Raw genomic sequence first — 6,000 nt, forward strand, 5'->3', positions numbered from 1 at the left:
GGTCAAACCTAGACATTGGTACAGTAACAAGTTAGCAGACAGGAAAATGGTCAGGGCACAGACAAAAGGTAAGATCACAGAAGGTCAGAACAGATAAGGAAGGGTGTATCACAGGTATAAGGAACACAGGAAAAATCTCTATCACCGGCACAGCATAGCGCAGCTGCAGAGTTCGAATTCCCCACCGCTGGGAGGTGTGAGCACCAATGCCACAGCTGACTGGCCCGGTGCTGTAACCTCCTGAGAGGCCAGACAGCTATGTTACTCAGTGATGAACTGCTCTGCAATGTGCGGGGCCATTATCCTGACACAAGGAAAGACACGGAAACCGAGGTTGGAAGTGACACTGGAGCCAGGCAAGGTATGTATATGCCTAAGGTATACAGTAATACCCTGACTTTCTGGTGATTTTAAGTTCTGTAGTTGACCAGTATGTTTAATCATATCTCTGGTGTCCAGCGAATTTAATAACTTCCGTGGTGGTGTTTTGGGTATGATAAGTTCTTAGGTGGCCCAGTATTTTATATTATTCTTGGTGACCCATCAGGTTATTTATAATAATAATAATAATAATAATAATAGTAGTAGTAGTCGTAGTAGTAGTAATAATAATACTCTACTTAATATCTACAGTACAACTGGTATCCTGGTGACCTGCCCACAGTGAAGCCAATCACAGCTCAGCTTTATTTTACCAGAGTAAATTGAGAAATGAAAGCTGAGCTATGATTGGTTGCTAATGGCAAAACTGTATTGTCCTCCAACAAATTGATATATCTGGGCCAATGTATGTCTGAAGGGTTGGAAAAACCTTGAAGAAGCCACAGTGCTCCTTAATGATAATCTGAAACTCTTATTCATTGGCCGTAATTTTTGAAAGAATCAGAAAGCAACTGTTTAATATTTCTACAGCACCTCCACAGGGGAAATAGAGTATTACACAGGTCTCATAAAATCAGTGGTCTCTCTGTGTAATGTATCCACATGTTGGTCCTCCAGAAGGAGAGACCCTGTTGCAGCTGTCCTCTGCTCTGGCTGATCTTATGGGGATCCTAAACAGATCAGTGTCGCTTTCATTCTCAGAGTCACGGAACCCTTACAATCCTTGCCATAGGTCATTAGTTCTTACTGTGGAGAGACCCTTTAAATGATAAGTTCTATCGGAGCAGAGGCTGACAGGACCTTCTACTGATGTGGCTTATGTAACCACTCGATGGATTACATAGTAAACATGACAATAACTCGACACGTGAAGCAAATACAATTATTGTTTGTCAGGGACGCCCCATTACCCCTGCAGCATTACACACTGTCCACACCTGTTGTTGAAGGAACGGAACACAAAGGAGTTGTGTGTCTGAAATCAACCACAAGTGTGCGGCACGGACATGATTCATCATATCAGGGATGTCAGTGGTTGTGCCATCTCTGTGCTTAGCAAGGACTGCTGAATGGAATATATACAGCTCCTTGCATACGTATTCACCCCATTGGACTTTTTGCCCATTTTGCTACTGTTAGGGCCTATTCACATGGCAGAATTCTGCCTCAAATGAAAGCCCAATATACTTCTATGGGATTCCGCACTCCCATTGAGACTTCTGAAATTCCACTTGCGGAATTCCGCTTGCGGAATTCCACAAGTGGAATTTCGGAAGTCTCAATGGGAGTGCGGAATCCCATAGAAGTGTATTGGGCTTTCATTTGAGGCGTAAATTCCGCCATGTGAATAGGCCCTCACTATGTGAAATTCAAATGGTCTTGAATAGACTTTTAATATTTGATCAACGCAATATGTATAGTACTTTGAGTGCAAAATATCTTTTATTGTGACACAAACAATAATGCTAACAAAAAAGTTGACATCTGATGCATAAGTATTCAACTCCAAACCAACCCCCACCCCAATACTTGGTAGAACACAATTACACTGCAATTACAGCCATGTTTCCATCCCTCCCGACCAGTTTCCCTGTATCGGCTGAAGAAAAGCCTCCCCACAGCATGATGCCACCACCACCATGTTTCACTGTGATGACGGTGTACTCAGGGTGATGGACAGTGGTTTTGCTTTGATGGGCTGTTTAGTATAAGGTTTATGGGTTCTGTTTGATGCCACCACAGTCCGTTGTACTGGCACAATGTTGTGACCTCTAGACAGATGTCAAAATGCAAACGCCCCGGATGAAGCAGTAGCGAAACGTTGGGTTGGGTGTTGGTTACCCAGGTATACTCTGTCCCACTGTCTTTTATATGTTGTTTTATATTTTGCTATAATCTATTCAGCATCTGAGTAACCTTTTTTATCATGCTATATCCCTGTATGTGGGTTTAGTCCCAATAATAAGGATTTGTTTACATACATTCCTGTGTATTATATTTATACTATTGGTAGCCACCATTTCTTCAGTCTGGTCCATTGCGGCCATTATCATAATGTTCATTGTATTTTCTCGAATCCCTTTCATGGGTTTTTAATGCATTTTGTGTACTCAATAAAGTATTGTTTGATCTCTACAACGCATTTCTTTTCTTTTGTTATGCTCTTGTAAGTAGCGTGGGATCAGTTACCTACTGGGGTAGTTTTTTTGGCTCAAATTTTTTTTGGTTCTCTAGACAGATGTCAAAATGCATATGTGAACAGAGTCTTACAAGGCAAACGGGTATGAAGAAACTTATGGATGAAAGCCCATATCAAGGAGCATCTGTTATAGGACCTTCCTGGTATCAAGAGACAGTAGGGATGGCACAAGCATGGTCTCCTGTCCCCCCACCCCAATTTCTATGTACACCCTTGTCTGATGCATATGAAGTTATGTTTTGCCTTCTATTGTTACAGAATGGGTGTTTTTACTTCGTTCGTGGTCACTAGAGATGGCAGCGATTGTCTTGTTGCCGTTGCGGGCATGCTCCGAGCCTTTATAAATAGCACGTATTTCCTCTTTACAGTTATGTAAACAGCGCGGCCCATATCTACAGGCCGTCTCCATTTAAAGCAATGGCCTGTACATTGAGCTAGAGGCGGTTTATTTATAGCACATCTCAGATTTGTTCTTTAAGGCTGGGGATGGGTTACAGTAGGCGTAAAACAGAGAGGTACAGAACAGCTGATCAAAGATGCACGGGCCGAGTAGGAAGGAGATGGCATCTGCTCGACCTTACAATCACTTCCTGACACTGACAATTAAGAAGTGCAGAACAACTGTCCACAGGATGAGCTTACACTCGGATTCCTCCATGCTGGGAGAAAGGTCACCCACATAGGGCCCCCCCCATGCGTCCTGTACGATATAGTATATGGAGACCATATAGGCTGCACCAGAATGGTGCAGCCTATATGGTCTCCATATACTATATCGTATGTGTTCTCTTTGTTGTTTGACCCTTCCCAAAAATTTTAATTAGCAAAAATTTGGTAGGCCAATCTGTCTTGTTATGCAGAAGAGGACACCTTTACACTCAGGAGTCTGAGAAAGCTGGGAACCATTAAAACAGTCATTGTTATAGCTCTATAAGAGGGTGCACTGGCACGGTGTACATCACCCTCTGGATTGTGTATATTGATACATACTGCTAAATTATGGTAAAAGTTTCATATTTTCAATGTTTGTTCATGGGTCTGTCTGCATGCCCTCAGAGCTGCGGGCCACTGCCTTTGATGGTGTTACTATTCCTTGTTTTGGCTCACAAAGGAAGGTACACTACTCCTTTTTTCACTTTTAGGGTAAAAACTGGTTGACCTAGGACCCCTGTTGTCACTTCATAGTGGGTCTTCATGGTGTCCACTGTTTGGGTGCCATTTAACAGTTTGAGGTGCATATACCCTGGAACTTAAAGGGGTCCTCTGCCCCTAGACATCTTATCCCCTATGCAAAGGATAGGGAATAAGATGTCTGATCGCGGTGGTCCCGCTGCTGGGGACCCCCACGAACTCGGCTGCGGCACCCCAGACATCCCATACACGGAGCAAACTTCACTCCGTGCCGGGTTACTGGTGATGTGGGTGGAGGCTCATGATGTCACGGCCACGCCCCCTCAATGCAAGTCTATGGGAGGGGGCATGACGGCCCGTCACGCCCCCTCCAATAGACTTGCATTGAGGGGGCGTTGCAGGGGGTGGTTGCAGCAGGGAGATCGTGGGGGTCCCCAGCGGTGGGACCTCCACGATAAGACATCTTATCCCCTATCCTTTGGATAGGGGATAGGATGTCTAGGGGTGGAGTACCCCTTTAAGCTGAAAGACCTGATGAGGGATAAGGCCCAGATAACAGCAAAGGAAATTGCCAGCAGCTAGAATCTGTCAGGGTCCAGAAGTCGAGTAGCCTTCAGAGAGGTCCCTGTAGAGGTGGAATCCCAAAGAATAAGACCATTCTGTATGTGAGGACTTCTGGGCACAATGTGGACTATGGTAGAACCCACAATTATTATGTGGATACCAGGACATATGTTGTGTTCTACTTGAACAGATTTCCTCCAGAACTGTAGATTGTAAATTTGAACTGGTATAAGGCTGGCCGGGAGCTGTGCTCTGATAAAACACATTGCCATTGATGCGGAGAGGACCCAAAGGGGATATTTAGCTGGAAATGAAGCCATCGGCTTCAGTGACATTGGGGGAGATTTATCAAAACCTGTGCAAAGGAAAAGTTGCCCAGTTGTCCATAGCGACCAATCAGATTGCTTCTTTCATTTTGCAGAGACCTTTTTAAAAATGAAAGAAGCGATCTGATTGGCTGTTATGGGCAACTGGGCAACTTTTCCTTTGGACAGGTTTTGATAAATCTCCCCCAATTAATCTAAAGGAATCAGGCCCCCATTACACCTGCCACAGCTCTATCATTGATCATCACGTAGCCTTCCTCATGGTTTATTATATATAACCACATATCTACCTTCATATTAAAAGCTCATAAATGTTGGGAAACTTGATGATGCCCCTCATTACAGCTCGTACAGTTATTGAAGCCTCCCCCCCATTAGACATGCAGCTATACAGAGGATATGGATGTAACAGGCTTTCCTCCCGTAATCGATCTGCTTCATAGCTCCATCCAAAGGATCCCCGAGTGTAATCAAGAGATGCCCTCAAAGAGCCTAACACAGCAGTTCCTTATTCTTTGTACCAGTCGCAATTTAATTCCACAGTGCCAACCCTAGATGCCTCCAAGATGCCCACACCCACAGTGTTCCAGCCACAAGTATCTTTGAGGGGTTTTTTTGTGTGGGAGAGGTAGTAAAAATCGGAAAAAGTACTATTTAAGTGCCTGTCCAGTTTAATAAAGGTTGTAGTTGTCTTTGGGTTTTTGCTCCATGAAGGAAACTACTATGATGACCAGTTAAAGGGGTACTCCACCCCTAGACATCTTATCCCCTATCCAAAGGATAGGGGATAAGATTTCTGATCGTGGGGGTCCCTCCGCTGGGGACCCCCGCAATATAGCATGCGGCACCCACCTGTTTCTGCTCCAGACCCGACCACCGGAACAGAAGTCTGTGACGTCACGACTCCGCCCCTGTGTGACGTCACACCCCATCCCCTCAATGCAAGTCTATGGGAGGGGGCGTGACGCCACAGCCTGGATCTACACAGGACTCTCTTGTGTGGATGTAAGAGTATGATTGTGTTACTGTACACAGGGCCAGGGGGCTTCTTTGATAATTACATTGAGGAGGGGGTATTAGGGCAGCTCTTATTTCTATCTATAACATGGATATGTATTAAAATAATGAAGACAGCCAAAACCAATAGAAAACAGCACCACAACAACAAGCAAAGTAAGACCCCCACTTGCCATTTTTAGATTTTAGTCTTGTAATTATAGTCCACGTTATACTGCTATATAGTGCCAAAATAATACTGTCATATACAGACAATGTACAACTATCATATAGTGCATTATTTATGTGCAGTATCCAAATAATACTAACTTCCAGAGACTACCTAATATTGCCTTATAATACACTAAATTTAGCTAAGCTGTGATATCGCAGAAAGAAATA

The sequence above is a fragment of the Hyla sarda genome, chromosome 3, assembly GCF_029499605.1.
Source record: "Hyla sarda isolate aHylSar1 chromosome 3, aHylSar1.hap1, whole genome shotgun sequence".
NCBI classification, from domain to species: domain Eukaryota; kingdom Metazoa; phylum Chordata; class Amphibia; order Anura; family Hylidae; genus Hyla; species Hyla sarda.